Source organism: Giraffa tippelskirchi, chromosome 3 (genome assembly GCF_054371585.1).
Source record: "Giraffa tippelskirchi isolate mGirTip1 chromosome 3, T2T-mGirTip1v1.2.pri, whole genome shotgun sequence".
NCBI classification, from domain to species: Eukaryota; Metazoa; Chordata; class Mammalia; order Artiodactyla; family Giraffidae; genus Giraffa; species Giraffa tippelskirchi.
The window spans coordinates 189,262,765-189,277,329 of record NC_137277.1 but is presented as its reverse complement, the minus strand read 5'-3'; the positions used below and the strand labels follow the sequence as shown (position 1 = coordinate 189,277,329).

The 14,565-nt window shown below is 50.7% G+C and overlaps 1 protein-coding gene across 16 annotated transcripts in view; it reads right to left on the bottom strand.

Moving 5' to 3' along the window:
* Positions 1 to 14,340, bottom strand: part of TMCO4 (transmembrane and coiled-coil domains 4) — a 101,302-nt gene extending 86,962 nt beyond the window's left edge. The window contains exons 1-6 of one of the 16 annotated variants that reach the window (XM_081574858.1): positions 14,234 to 14,340; positions 13,390 to 13,606; positions 11,560 to 11,636; positions 11,137 to 11,248; positions 6,494 to 6,607; positions 1,386 to 1,488 (exon numbers count right to left, since the gene is read on the bottom strand). The gene's annotated coding sequence lies outside the window, so the exon portion shown is untranslated. Of the gene's footprint in view, positions 1 to 1,385; positions 1,489 to 6,493; positions 6,608 to 11,046; positions 11,249 to 11,559; positions 11,637 to 13,389; positions 13,607 to 13,995 lie in introns of all 16 variants that reach the window. The other 15 variants (XM_081574863.1, XM_081574852.1, XM_081574851.1 and 12 more) reach the window with 15 other exon arrangements.
* Between the last annotated feature and the right edge of the window lie 225 nt (positions 14,341 to 14,565).

Genomic DNA, 14,565 nt, shown 5'->3' with positions numbered 1-14,565 from the left:
TAACTTGTCCACGGTCACATAGCTACTAAGTGGTGGAACTGAGATTTTTTTCACTCAGAGGAACTGAATGCATGATCCATGCTCTTAACAGTCCACTAAATAAATAAGTAATAATTGAAAGTGTTGGTTGCTCAGTTGTGTCCAACTCTTTGCAACTTTATGAACTGTAGCCTGCCAGGCTCCTTTGTCCATGGAATTCCCCAGGCAAGAATACTAGAGGAGTAGACATGTCTACTGTGGACAGGAGGTAGACATTCCCTTCTCCAGGGGATCGTCCCCACCTGAGGGTCGAACCCAGGTCTCCTGCATTGCAAGTGGATTCTTCCCCATCTGAGTCACCAGGGAAGCCCAAGTAATAAGTAAGTAGATAAATATTAAGCGGGGCAGTGACTGTCAGGGAAGAGCAACCAGGGTGTGGGGAGTATGAAGTGATGAGGAAGGAGGGGGTGACAATGGTTTCAGATGAAAGGGACCGTTCCAGCAGAGGCCTGCAGGAGATGAGATGGACTGGAGAAGGTCATCGAGGAGAAGCAGGACCATGGCAGAGACACACAGGTAAACAGACGATGACAAACCAGTGGGATAAATGCGGTGGCAGAGGAAACACAGGCAGACAGATACACAGAGGAGAACCCAGAACTGGCTTCCCGGAGAAGGTGACCTCAGACGGGGTAGGGTCAGTGGGAAGAGACTGTTCCCGGCAGAGGAGACAACGTGTCAGTCCCAAACGGAGACGAGAGAAGATGCTGCTGAAGAACCAAAAGGATGCTCAGTGTAGCCAGGGCTTGGACAATGGGTGGCTGTAGAGGAGGGGAGGGAAGAAATGAGGCTGGAGGGGAAGCTGCCGGGGGCTACACCCGGCAGAACCAAGCCTGCCCCGCTGAGGAGTCCAACCTGACTGTGAAGGCCAGGGACACGTGCAGGGCTGAGTGAGGGCACACTGGACCTCTCAGTGCTATTTCTGCAACTGCCTGTGAAGTCTATCATCAATTAAAAGGAAAATGTTAAAAAGAAAAAAGCAGTGGGACATTGCTGTAGAATTTGAGAAACTTAAGTTCAAATAAATACAAAATAAATATTCACCTCCACTCCAAATCAATCAGTTAATTTACCAAACACATGCCAGATAAGTACAATAAATATGTACAGGTGCTGTCTTACACGCCGGGGACCCAGCAGTGACTAAGACACAGACGGCCACCTTCCACCGTGGAGATACACTGCATCAGGGAGACAGGCAGCACACAAACTCGAAACATGTAAATCAAGACCATTCTACTTCATACAACGAGTTTGAAAGAAAAGAAAGAAAACACTGAAAAAGAAAGATCATTTTAAATAATGACAAGGGTTCTGAAGAGAGAGAAGCCTTATATAACACCTACCCAGATTTTAAGGAACAGCCTTGGGCTTCCCTTCAGTCTGAGTCTGAAGACAAACAGGCTGTCCAGCTTCTTGGAAGTTCTTCGGAGAAATATGCGAATTTCCCTGGAGGAACAAACCAGAAAAACCAGCGCATGGGTCCATAGGGTGTGGGACCAGGAGGAGGCCTGCGGGAAAGAGGGAGGTGAGCCCCGGGGCTCAGGGCAGCCCTGACCCTACTTCTGGCCTTTGCTCCCCCAGGTCTGTAGGCACTGATCATTCACCGAGTGCAGCCTGGCTCTTGGCATGAATCGTTGGTTCTAAGTCTTCATACTCTGAGCCACGGGTGCTGCACCCGCTCCTTGGTTAGCCTGGCGGTAGACGGCTGGCACCGGATCTCCTCCGTATCAGTATTCCGGTGCCCGGCCATTTGCGTGCCACAGAGTGAGTGTTCAGAAATTGCCTGTGACATGAACAAAAGAATGAACTAGTTTTGAGGCTTAAGCAAAAGCTAGATTTTCCTGGTTATTTTCCCTGGAAAGGCACTCCTCTTCTTACCCTCCCCTCGGGCATCAGATGAGGAAGGGAAACGGAATAAGGGCCCAGCATCTGGAATTACCCAGAGACATCCCAGAGCCCAGCGGGAGAGGAGAGGAGTTTCTGAAGAACCAAAAAGATGCTCAGCGACCCCCAAACTTCAAATAATCTGAGCTTCATCCTAACAGGCCATTTTCTATGTTCTAGGAGCCAGACTATTTTCTGCCTCTTCAAGCTTCTGTAAGTCCTCTTTTTTTTTTTTTTAAAAAAAAATCTTTTTGGCCATGCCGTGTGGCATGCAGAACCTTAGTTCCAGGACCAGGGATTGAACCCGAGGCCCCTGCAGTGGAAGCGCAAACTCTTAAGCCTCCAAAGGGTTTTTAATCAATTAACAGTGAGAACACCTTTCCCCTGGATGTTACCTTCTTATGAGGCACAAGAATGTACTATGCCGACAAACCAGGAGACTCAAGCCACAAGTCCAACCGTATTAAAAAGACAGACAAGTAAAATGTCTAGAAGAACAGTCATCACAGGGATCCCCGGATGGTGGGATACCAGAGACTTTTCTGGATTTCCCCAGTGACAGAGATGTATTGCTTTTGAACTCTGAAGACAGTTATTTTGTTTATGTCTCTACCTGCACGGAGGGGACTGTCGGACTTACATCAGGGTGGTAGACAGTGACCGTCCGTACGCTGGGGTGGAGTGGGGCGGGTGGGGGGTGGTGGCTGCAGATTCTGTATGATTTTAACCTTTTCTTTATATGTTTTAATTTTATGAATTTTCAATAATGACTGTGTATTTATTATAAGATCAGAATGAATAGATTCTTTTTTAATCTTTTTTTTGATGGGGACCATTTTAACGTCTATGAATTTGTTACAATACTGCTTCTGTTTTATGTTTTGTTTTTTTGGCCGGGAGGCATGTGGCATCTTAGCTCCCCAGCCAGGGATCGAACCCACATCCCTTGCATTGGAAGTAGAGGTCTTAACAACTGGACTGCCAGGGAAGTCCTCAATGGATTAATTTTAAATCATAATATGCTGTGCTGATGTCAGCTCAGACTGGCATCTCTCCCAGCTCTACATTCAGTGATGCTGGGAGCCTGAAATGGGCCACAGAGGGGCTATTTCCATCACAGAAACTAGCAAGTGCCACAAATGAAGGGAATCTATTTTCCAGGGAGATGGTTAACAGTACACCATGGGATATACAATACGATGCCAGTTATGGTTTTAAAAAATGTTTCACAGAGCAAAAAGATCACAAGGCAATACATCAAAATGTTAATGATCCTGACATACATACTACCATATGTAAGTGAAAGTCACTCAGTCGTGTCCAACTCTGAACAGTCCATGGAATTCTCCAGGCCAGAATACTGGAATGGGTAGCCTTTCTCTTCTCCAGGGGATCTTCCCAACCCAGGGATCGAACCCATGTCTCCCACATTGCAAGCAGAGTCTTTACCATCTGAGCCACAGGGGAAGCCCAAGAATACTGGAGTGGGTAGCCTATCCCTTCTCCAGTGGATCTTACTGACACAGGAATCGAACCAGGGTCTCCTGCATTGCAGGCGGATTCTTTACCAACATACACACTGCTGCTGCTGCTGCTGCTGCTAAGTCGCTTCAGTCGTGTCCGACTCTATGTGACCCCATAGAAGGCAGCCCAGCAGGCTCCCCCGTCCCTGGGATTCTCCAGGCAAGAACACCGGAGTGGGTTGCCATTTCCTTCTCCAATGCATGAAAGTGAAAAGTGAAAGTGAAACCGCTCAGTCGTGTCCGACTCTTAGCGACCCCGTGGACTGCAGCCTACCAGGCTCCTCCGTCCATGGGATTTTCCAGGCACGAGTACTGGAGTGGGGTGCCACTGCCTTCTCCGAGATGGCTAATGGGAAGCTGCTATATAACACAGGGAGTCCAGCCTGGCCCTCTCTGATGACCTGGACGGGTGGGATGGAGGCTTGAGAGGGAGGGGATAAATATATATATATATTCTCATGGCTGATTCGACTTGTTGTATGGCAGAAGCCCGCACAACATTGTAAAGCAATTATTCTCCACTTAAAAAAAAAAATGTTAATGATCCTTTTCTCTTGGTGGCAGGGCTGTGGGCCTAGAAGTAATTGGTTTTTATTCTGTTTTTCTGGATTTCTAACATTTTTCTGTTGCAACCTTATTAGAGCTTTTTTAAAAAAATATTTACTTATTTATCTGGCTGTGTTAGGTCTTAGCCACAGCATACAGGATCTTCCACTGTGGCATGTGGACGCTATTTGTGGGGCACAGGTTTCAGAGCACATGGGCTGCGGCAGATGGGCTTAGCCGCCCTGTGGCTTGGGGGATGCTATGTCCTGACCGAGGACTGATCCTGAGTCCTCTGCATTCCAAGGTGGATTCTTTACCACTGGGCCATCAGGGAAGTCCCTACTAGAGCTTTAATAATTAAAAAAAAATTTTTTTAATTAAAAATTGTTGTGTTTTTGATCCCTAGAAGGGGAGTGCTTACTCTCAAAAAGCCCTGGCCCCACATGGCTCAGCTGAGCCAGGGCGGGTGAGGTCACGATTAAGTCCCATTCCTTTGACCAGCAGGTCTTGTAAGATGGACAAGGGCAACTCTCAGCCATCTATGATGGTGGGATGGAGGCGCCCAGGGTTCCAACTCCATGGACTGGCCAGTCGGATGGGATGGGCCCCAAACTCTTTCAATCGAGGGAGTGTGGTGCTGGCTGAGGTTGGAGGCGGGGGTGCCACCTGAATTGTGTATACTGGTCCTCAGTAGCCTCCACTCCTTGGTCTGGTTAGGGATCAGGATCCAGTCCAGTCCAAAGCTGAACCGAGAGTCTCAAGTATGTCTGAGAAGCTGGACTGATTCTGAGGGAGAGGGCGAAAGGGTGCTGGATCCCTGCGGTGAGAAACAGACCCCGCTGGTCAGGGCTGGAGGTGTCTCTGCGCCCGGGGCCACCTCACATGCCCAGGGCTGGTCCAGCAGCACCCTGGGCTCAGCACATCACTGATGCAGGGAGTTAGTCCCGACTCCCTGGGGATCTTGTCCCTGCCCAGGTGACACGAAGGTCCCAAGGAACCCTGGGAAAGGTGTCCCTCTGACCCAGGAGAGCCCCATCACCCAGGGGAACAACATGTACGTGGGGAGGTGCCCAGGGAGGACACCAGCCACGACCGGGCTCATGGCCCAGAGGCGGGGTGGACGCAGCCAGTCTGCGACGGGAGCCTGGTCTGAGGCGCCGCAATCGTGACTTTCATCTTACAGGTCATATTATCTGTCACCAAAGAAAACACAGGCTGGGTTATGTTTGTCAGTAGTAGGGGGAGATGGCCATTCCCAAACAGCTGCCCTGGGTTCTACGGGCACCCACAGGAGGTGCTCGACCCACAATTCTTGATGGATGCCATAAACGATGCAGTATGATTTCTTCTTGTAGCGGCAAAAATCCCAAAGTTAGCACTGAGGAGAAAATCAGACGTGGTCAATATCATCCTTGAAAGTCCTTTGTTGTGTTGTTTAGCTGCTAGGTCGTGTCTGACTCTTTGTGACCCCATGGACTGTCGCCCACCAGGCTCCTCTGTCCATGGGATTCTCCAGGCAAAAATACTGGAGTGGGGTGCCATTTCCTCCTCCCGGGGATCTTTCTGACCCAGGGATCAAACCTGAGTCTTGGGCATTGGCAGGTGGATCCTTTACCACTGAGCCACCAGGGAAGCCCTGAAAGTCCTTTAAATCATCATTAAAACTCCAAGGCCTTTGGACTTCCTGGTGGCCCGCTGGTTAAGACTGCACTTCCACAGCTGCGGGTGCCAGTTCATTCCCTGGTTGGGGAAGTTCTGCATCACCTAGTCTTCAGAAAATGTCATCAAGAATGAACTTTTGTTTTTCTTAAACGCGAGCCAACCATGGCCTTTTTTTTCTTTTTAAATTTTGATGTGTGTGTGTTGGCAGGGGGGTTGGGGGTAGGGGACCCCAATGCAGCTGGGGTGTGATGTTCTTTTTCTTTCTTCCTCTTTTTCTGGGTTAAGTGGCCAGAGGTGAATTTTTAAATGAGTCTGTAGTACAGTGAAATAACTATCAGTAGGGCTTCCCTGGTGGGCCAGTGGCTGAAACTCCATACTCCCAATGCAGGGGGCCAGGTTCCATCCTGGGTTGGGGAACTAAGATCCAACATTCCGTGCCGCAACTAAGAATTTGCATGCTGCAACAAAAGATCCTGCATGCTGCAACTAAAACCCCATGCAGCCACATTAATAAATAATAAATGAATTATATATATATATATTTTAAAAATAACCATTACTAGAGAGATAACTACAGTGTCAGAGGAAGGCTGAGGACTAATTATTCTGGACCCAAGGAGAAGGAAAAGCATTGGGCCAAAGAAATCCTTTGTAACAAACAGAGCTACAGCACTGTTCTTAAGCCAGGAATTCTGAAGACTGTAGTTCAGAGCGGAAACACACACACACACACACACACACAACACACGCACACACACCAAGACAATCTTGACATGGTCCTACCTGCTTACTCCCCACTCTCAGCATTTTAGGAGACAAACCCATTCATTTTATACCTCTATCTGGAAGTTAAACTGGAGGCTGGTGGTAACTGCACCATCTCAGGAGGTGTCCAGGCAACAGTTTCAACACAGAAGAACCCAGAGGGGTTTGGACAATCCCAGCACAGACTGGAAAGAAAAAGAGGGCGTTGGCATGGAGGGCAAGTTCCCAGCCCGCCCTGGCTTCGGGAGCCTGTAGGATGGGTGGGGTGTGGGGCAGGGCGGGAAGGGTGATCGCGTGCTCGAGGTGGACGGCCAGGCTGCTGGATGTTTGTCCTCATTCATCATCACGCCCTTCCTCCCTGACTCCCATCAGAGTACAAGCTGCCACCATCTCTCTGGCAGGAGCCTTCTCTCCCACCTCTTTCTGCCCTCCCTTACCCCTAGCTATCCACCGCACAGCATCTATAAAGCTGCACTCAAACTAGAGTCAGATCACGTCCCTCCCTGCTCCTAACCTTCAGCCACTCTGTTCTCACTGAGAGCCACGGTCCTTTCGGCGGCCACTGGGCCATATGCAACCTGCCCTTCTCCTCCCCTCTCCTCCACTCATCTGGCTCCAGACACACCATCCTCTTGGCTGCTAGTGGATCCCACCAGGCATGCTCCCACCTCAAGGCCTTTGCACTGGCTGTTCCCTTTGCCAGAAATGCTCTTCCCCTAGATAACCAAATGGTCAACTCCCTTCTCTTCTTATGGTCTTTGCTTAAATCTCACAGCTCAGGGAAACCATGCCACCCCCAGCCTCTCATCCCAATCCCTGTTAACTGATCCCATTATTTCGTGGCAAATAGAAGGGGGAAAGTGGAAGCAGTGACAGATTTTATTTCCTTGGGCTCCAGAATCACTATAGACAGTGATTGCAGCTATGATACTAAAAGACTCTTGTTCCTTGGAAAGAAAGCTATGACAAACCTAGACAGTGTATTAGAAAGCAGAGATATCACTTTGCTGACAAAAATCAGTATATTCAAGAGTCGTGGTTTTCCCACTCATGGATGTGACAGTTGGATCATAAAGAAGGCTGAGCACCAAAGAATTGCTGCTTTCAAACTGCAGTGCTGGAGAAGGCTCTTGAGAGTCTCTTGGACTGCAGGGAGATCAGACCAGCCAATCCTGAAGAAATCAGTCCTGAATACTCATTGGAAGGACTGATGCTAAAGCTAAAATTCCAATACTTTGGCCACCTGAGGCAAAGAGCTAACTTCCTGGAAAAGACCCTGATGCTTGGAAAGATTGAAGGCGGGAGGAGAAGGGGGCGACAGAGGATGAGATGGTTGGATGGCATCACTGACTTGATGCACAAGAATCTGAGCAAACTCCTGGAGAAACTGAAGGACAGAGGTACCTGGCGTGGTACAGTCCATGGGGTCGCAAAGGGTCGGACGTGACTTAGGGACCGAACAACAACAGAAAAAGATGGAGGCGAGCCAAGTGGCCATCTGTAGGTGAACGGGTAAACAAAATGTGTTATATACATACAATGGAACATTTTTCAGCCTGAAAAGAAAGAAGGAAATTCTAACACGCTGCAAGATGGATAACCCTTGAGGACATGATGCTGAATGAAACAGACTAGTCCCAGAAAGACAAACACTGTATAGCTCCGTTTATATGAGCTATTTAGAGTAACCAACATCGTTAGAGATAGAATGTAAAGTGAGGGTTGCAAGGGGTGGGGGAGGGGGAGGGGCAGTTGTTGATTAGTGGGTACAGTTTCAGATTCGCAAGTTGAAATGGTCTGGAGATTGATTGCAGAAGAACGTAATTATACCTAATGGTACTGAACTGCACATTTAAAAATGGTTAGGATGGTGAATTTTATGTTCTGTGTATTTCACCACAATTAATTTTTTAAATGAAAAAATTATAACTATTAGTACTTGGTAAATGTTAGCCATGTGCCACCCTTTTCCATCTCATTTCCTCCCAATAATTCTATAAGGTAGATGCCATTATCTCTGTTTTACAGATGGAGAAAGAGGCCCTGACAAATAAATGGAAAGGTCACTGCATAAGTGATGTGACATTTAAACGTGTACCTGGGTCTTAGCTCAAGGACAGTCTACACTGCTCCTCTTTGGTCTACTTTATACACTGCGGTGACCCAAAAGATTCCAAACACAATTTGAAAACTGCCAAATTAGAGTCTCACTAGCTCCATCTTGAACCGAGCAGGACCTACGGGGCCTTTATGTGACAGTCCCTCTCCCCCGTGTCCTCGCCTGCCTCTGGTTTATGGAAAAGCTATAGTCTCCCAGGCCTCCCCTGAGCCACGAATGAATGACTGAAAGGACTGTGTCATGACAAAAGAAGCAGTTTGGCCAGGAGAACCGGTAACAATCTAAACAGTGAATCAGTCATATGGCAGTCAAAGAATCTTTAGTTCTTCCCTGAAGTCCTTAGGTAACAGTATCTGATACACATTTCCTGAGTTGTTTTACAGATGATAAAACCCCTATCAAATGGAAGAATTTAATTACTCAATGACCACGAGAACATAGCCCCAGGCCTCCTGGAGCCTGAGGGCTGCTAATGTTAACCCCTGTGATACCACCCTGTTACCTCACCATCAGCCAAGCAGAGAGTTGTGCACAAACTGATCACACACCCTGTGACTCCCCTTCTTCACCTGGTCTTTAAAAATGCTTCCCTGAAAAAGAAAATGCTTCCCTGTAAATTGGTACAGATACTATGGAAAACAGTATGGAGGTTCCTTAAAAGCAAAAACAGAGTTGCCACATGATCCAGCAATTTCATTCACAGGTATATATATCCAGAATAAACTATGACTTAAAAAGATACATGCATCCCAATGTTCATAGCAGCATTATTTACAACAGCCTAGACAAGGAAGCAACCTAAATGCCCATCAACAGATGAATGGATAAAGAAGATGCATTAAATATACACAACGGAATGCTACTGAGCCATAAAAAAGAATGAAGTAATGCCATTTACAGCAACATGGATGGCCTAGAGACTATCATACTAGGTGAAGTAAGTTAGTTAGAGAAAGACAAATACTATATGATATCATTTGTATGTAGAATCTGATATATGACACAAATGAACTTCTCTATGAAACAGAAACAGACTCACAGACATAGATAAACAAGGTCCTACGGTATAAAACAGGGAACTATATTCAATATCCTGTAGCAAACCATAATGGAAAAGAATATGTACATATATGTAGAATTGAATCACTTTGCTCTACACCAGAAACTAACAACACTGTAAATCAACTGTGCATCAAAACAAAAACAAAACGCTTCCCTGAAGCCATCAGGGAACGTGGGTCTCTTTGAGAAGGGCTGCCCTGCACCCCTCATCGGGCACCGTATAACAAATGCTGCACTTTTCCTTCACCACAACAGGTCCCAGTAGATCGACAGTAGATCGGTCTGTGCGAGTGAACAGACGCAAGTTTGGTTCAGTCACGACCCCACTTTTCAACTTTATTTTCCTCCACTTCCCTTCTTCTAGCCAGCTTCTCCCAAGCTGAACCACCTGCTCCTTCCAGCCTACGCTGGGTTTCCTACCTCAGGACGCAGCTCAAGCTGTTTTTTTTCTTGGTGTGGATCCTCATCTCCAAATAATGCCCTTCTTCAAAGTGAAAGTGAAAGCCTTAGTTGCTCAGGCGTGTCCGACTCTTTGTGACCCCATGGACTGTAGCCTACCAGGCTCCCCTGTCCATGGAATTCTTCAGGCAGGAATACAGGAGTGGGTTGCCATGCCCTCTTCCAGGGGATATTCCCCACCAAGGGATCAAATCCAGGTCTCCGGCATTGCAGGCAGATTCTTTACCATCTGAGCTACCAGAGAAGCCCCCTTCTTCAAAAGCACAGCTTAAAAATAAACTCAGGGACTTCCCTGGTGGTCTAGTGGTTGGGAGTCCACCTGCCAATGCAGGAGACACAGTGCGATCCCTTCTCCAGGAAGATCCCACATGCTGAGGAGCAACTAAGCCTGTGCACCCCAACCACTGAGCCTGCACACAGCTACTGAAGCCCGTGCGCCTGGAGCCTGTGCTCTACAGAGAGAGGCCCCCGCAGTGAGAAGCCCACACACCACAACCAGAGAGAAGCCCCTGCCCCCGCAACTAGAGAAAGCCCGCAGGCAGCGATGGAGACCCAATGCAACCACACATTAAAATAAAAAAAATCAGCGACGATCTCCTGCAGACTACTCTCTTGATCCCATTTCAGCCTTGTAACTGCCTTACGAGGAAGAGACTAACACCGTCCCCATCTCACAGAGGAGAAAACTGAGGCTCACAGAGGGGAGGGCCACACAGCTGGCAAACGGCAGGACCAGGATATACCCTCCCTGGGTGTACGTGACTTGAGACGCAAATCCATCTCCACTTTACTAAGGGGTCTCAGGGGCTGCCATGAGGCTTCTTGGATTTGTCCAGCCTGCCACCTCTGCAGCGCTCCTTATGCTTTCTCTGCGTGACCTCACCGCCTCTCAGGTATGATGGCTGGTTGCCTAGGTGCCTGTCTCCCCAACTAGGATGGTCAGGGGGGGAGTGGATGATGCCCAGGACACCTGTGCTTTCCCACCTCCTCAGCAGAGCTCCTCCTTCTGCAGGGGTAAGATAGCAGGTGCCACCACTGCCCTGTGTGACTTTTCTTAATCGAACTGGCCCGCACCTGGCAGTGGATGATGGGTTGGTTGGTTTGCGGTCTGCCTCCCTCATTAGCGAGAGCTCCGTGAGGGCAGTGACTTTTGTGTCATGCTGCCTGACGTCTCCTAGAGCAGCGCCTGGCAGAGCAGGTGAAAGAATGAATGAATGAACACCCACCCTCACAACTGAGAAGTGACTTCTGCAATTTTTCTTTTTTGATGAAGCACAATAGAATTTTAGATGAAGCAAGTCCACATGTGTGCTCAGGAGCTACTCCCAAAGAGATTTCATTACTGAGCATCTCAGAGCAAACTCCGAGCAGTCTCAGAAATCAAGAGGGTTACAGTTGGCGGTGGGGGTGTGTGACCGGGTGGAAGCTGAGATTAATCCCAGTGATATCTTACACAATTATACACAAGTATAATTACACTTTAAACCTCCCACAAACCTGGGGAAGTCCTGAGGCCTGGGGAACCTGGAATGCCAGTCGAGGTTGGGATCAGATCCGATGGATGAGGTATTAACCTGGAAAAAGGGAGATGAGGGAGGAGACGCAGTCTAGGAGAGCCTGTGCAAAGGCCCTGAGGCAGGAGGCAGCAGCGTGCCTGAGCACAGAGGGCTACTGATAAAGTGGTCTGAGATGTAGCTGGAGGAGGAGGCCAGGTGTAGGTGGGGCCCAGGTGGCAGGGCCTTATGGGCCATGCTGAGGTTTTTGGTCTTTACCCTAAGAAAGTAGGAAGCCACAGAAGGGTTTTGAGCAGAGGGTGGTACAATCAGATGGGTCTGGTTGTCAAGAGGAGGGTGGCTAAGTGGCAAGTGGGTTCGATACCCTTTCTATCCCCCTTCTGCTGTTGTAACATATTCAAGGCAGCGAGGCCCCCCCATTTCATCTGCTACCCCAGTTTAAAATGTACGGCAATGCTGACAAAACCATCAGGTCATAAAGGACAGAGTGAGGATAAACCGCCTGATGACATTTCTCAGGTCCCACACGTGTGGGCCCGAGAGGCTGACCCAGCCACTTGTAGCCTCGTGGAACCAGTGCAGGGAGAGATGATTTCAGGCTCATGAGAAACTCTCCAGGCGGTGACCTTGATGAACCTCCCTCCCCGCCACCCCCAAGGCAGCATGTGTCTTGCTGACCGCTGTACCCCCAGTGTCTAAACGGTGCTCATTCTGGTACATGCTCGGCCACGGCAACCAAGGCAGCCAACTGTCCAACTGTGCCACCCAACCACTCCTAGGCCTAGGAAAGGCTCCCAGGGTGGCAGCTCTACACAGGGCCTTTTGTGGCTTTGGCCTCTCTCATCCCATGACAACCCTGGGGACAGGTATTTTACAGATGAGGCACAGACAGGTCACTTAGCTTGTTCGGGATGAGTCAGGAAGCTGCAGACTGGGGGCCTGAGCCACCTCTGTGTGATGCAGTACACGTGACCGCAAGGGTTCTGAAAGCTGACATGCGGACCGTGACACACGCTCTATTTCCTGAGAGGGCAGAGCAGGGAACCTCCGGCTCCCAGCCTTCAACCTGGCCCCCCTCCGCCTGCCTCTTACATTTCTTAACGGAGAGCACTCATAGGTTATCCACAGGGTCACTAGAGTCTCCTATAAATAAACACTACATCCTGGCTCACGCCTGATTCGGCAAGGCTTCTGATGTGAGCCACACCCTGGACCCCGCTTACGGTTTCCGAAGCCTTTCGATACAGTACCATCAATGCTGTGAAATATCGTGGCTCCCGCCATGTGACGAGAAAACAGGCCAAGACAGGTAGAATGACGCACCCAAGATCACACAGCTAGGTTTCCAGACTCTGAGGTCAGTTCAGGCCCCTTCTCTACCCACCCAGCCCCTCCTCCCAAATCCCTGGGGGTGGGGCTGGGGGAGCTCAGGCTGGCAAAGCATCCCAAACAAGGCCCGGCAGGGCCAGAGACTCAGAGGACTTGGAGCTGTGAGCTTTCATCTCTTCCTGCCCTCCTCTCAGACTTCACCCTGGAGAAGATTCCAGTGCTCCCTCCTCATCCCTCCTCCCGCTCAGGCTGAAGAGCAGAGTTTACTCCACTGTCCGGCAGGTACCAACCCCCCACTGCTCGCCCACCTCCCCCAGGGCAGCTCCTGTCTCGCTGACTGCTGTATTCTCAGTGCCTAAACCCTACACAGTTGGTGTTGGATATATATTTGGTTCCATATATATTTGGTGGATGCCCCCAAAGCTTAAAGGGCTTCATGTTTCTGTCCCAAAATGAACCCTGAGTTAGTGAACAGAGAACTCACTGTGGACTCCTGCGTCGTGTTAGGCAGTGGTGTCCAGACCAAGGCCTGGAGTCTAGCCGGGCTGTGGTCCTGCCTTCCTGTGCCACCCTGAGCTGGGCAGAGAGGAGATCCGAGGGGTGTGTGTGTCTGCGAAGCCCGCTTCTGTGCCAGGCGCTGGGTAGGCTCTGGAGTCGGAGAATCCAGGTTCTTACCCTGACCTCCTTCCCAGCCGAGTGGTCTGGGGGAAATTCCTCTCTCTGAGCCTCAGCTTACCCAGGTGTAAAATCTGCCACCCCAGCCCCCGCCCAAAGTTAGTAAGTCAGTAGCAGAAATTCATCCTTCCTCTAACAATAGGAGTCAGGAGGAGGCCACCTGGGCTCCCTGTGACCCTGGGGCCTTTTCTCTAGAGGTTACTCTCAACACCTTCTCCTCCCTCCCCGCGCCGGGGATAATTCTGTTTAAGTGTCTCCTGAGAGCTCAGAGGGCTGCGGGGGCAAGAAGGAGGGGGAGGTTGGTGAGGAGCGCCCGAGGGGCCCCGTGAGCCAAGGGGAAGCCCGGAGACCCCGGGTGACCTTGGGTGGGGCAAGCCCCGACCCCTCCCTGGTCCAGACCAGAGTCCTCATTTACCAGGGGAGGCAGAGGACGCCCGGCCTCAGTTTCCCCATCTGCGGCCAGGGCGTGTGGCTCCAAGCGCACTTCCGGCTCGGAAGGAAAGCAAGAAGCCGCCCGAAGGCCTCGATTCCGGGCCGGTCGGCGCCGGGCCGCCGCCGCGCACTTGGCACCGAGGGCCGGGTCGGGGGACAGCGGGCCCGCGGGCCGGGCGGAGCGGGGCGGGGGCTCCCGCGGCGGGGCGCGCGCCCCTTACCTGGAGGTGGCGACGCGGCGAAGGCCGGGGGGCCGGGCTGCTCCGGCCCCACCCCGCGCGCGGGTCCGGCGGGTCCCGCCGCCCAGCGCCCCGCCCCGCGCGCTCCCGGTGCTTCCGGGCTCCGGGTCCCGGCGCGTGTCCCGGGGCGCCCGGCTCAGGCAGTGACCCGCCATCCTCGCGCGAAACTCGCTCCATGGGCCCGTGCGCCCTCGGGGACGCCGCGCGGCGCCCTCGCGGGTTCGGCGCTGCGGAAACCGCTCGCCGGACTCTCGATCTCCACGCGGAGAGCCGCGCGGCCACCCGGGGTGGGGGTGGGGGAATCGTCAAAAGCA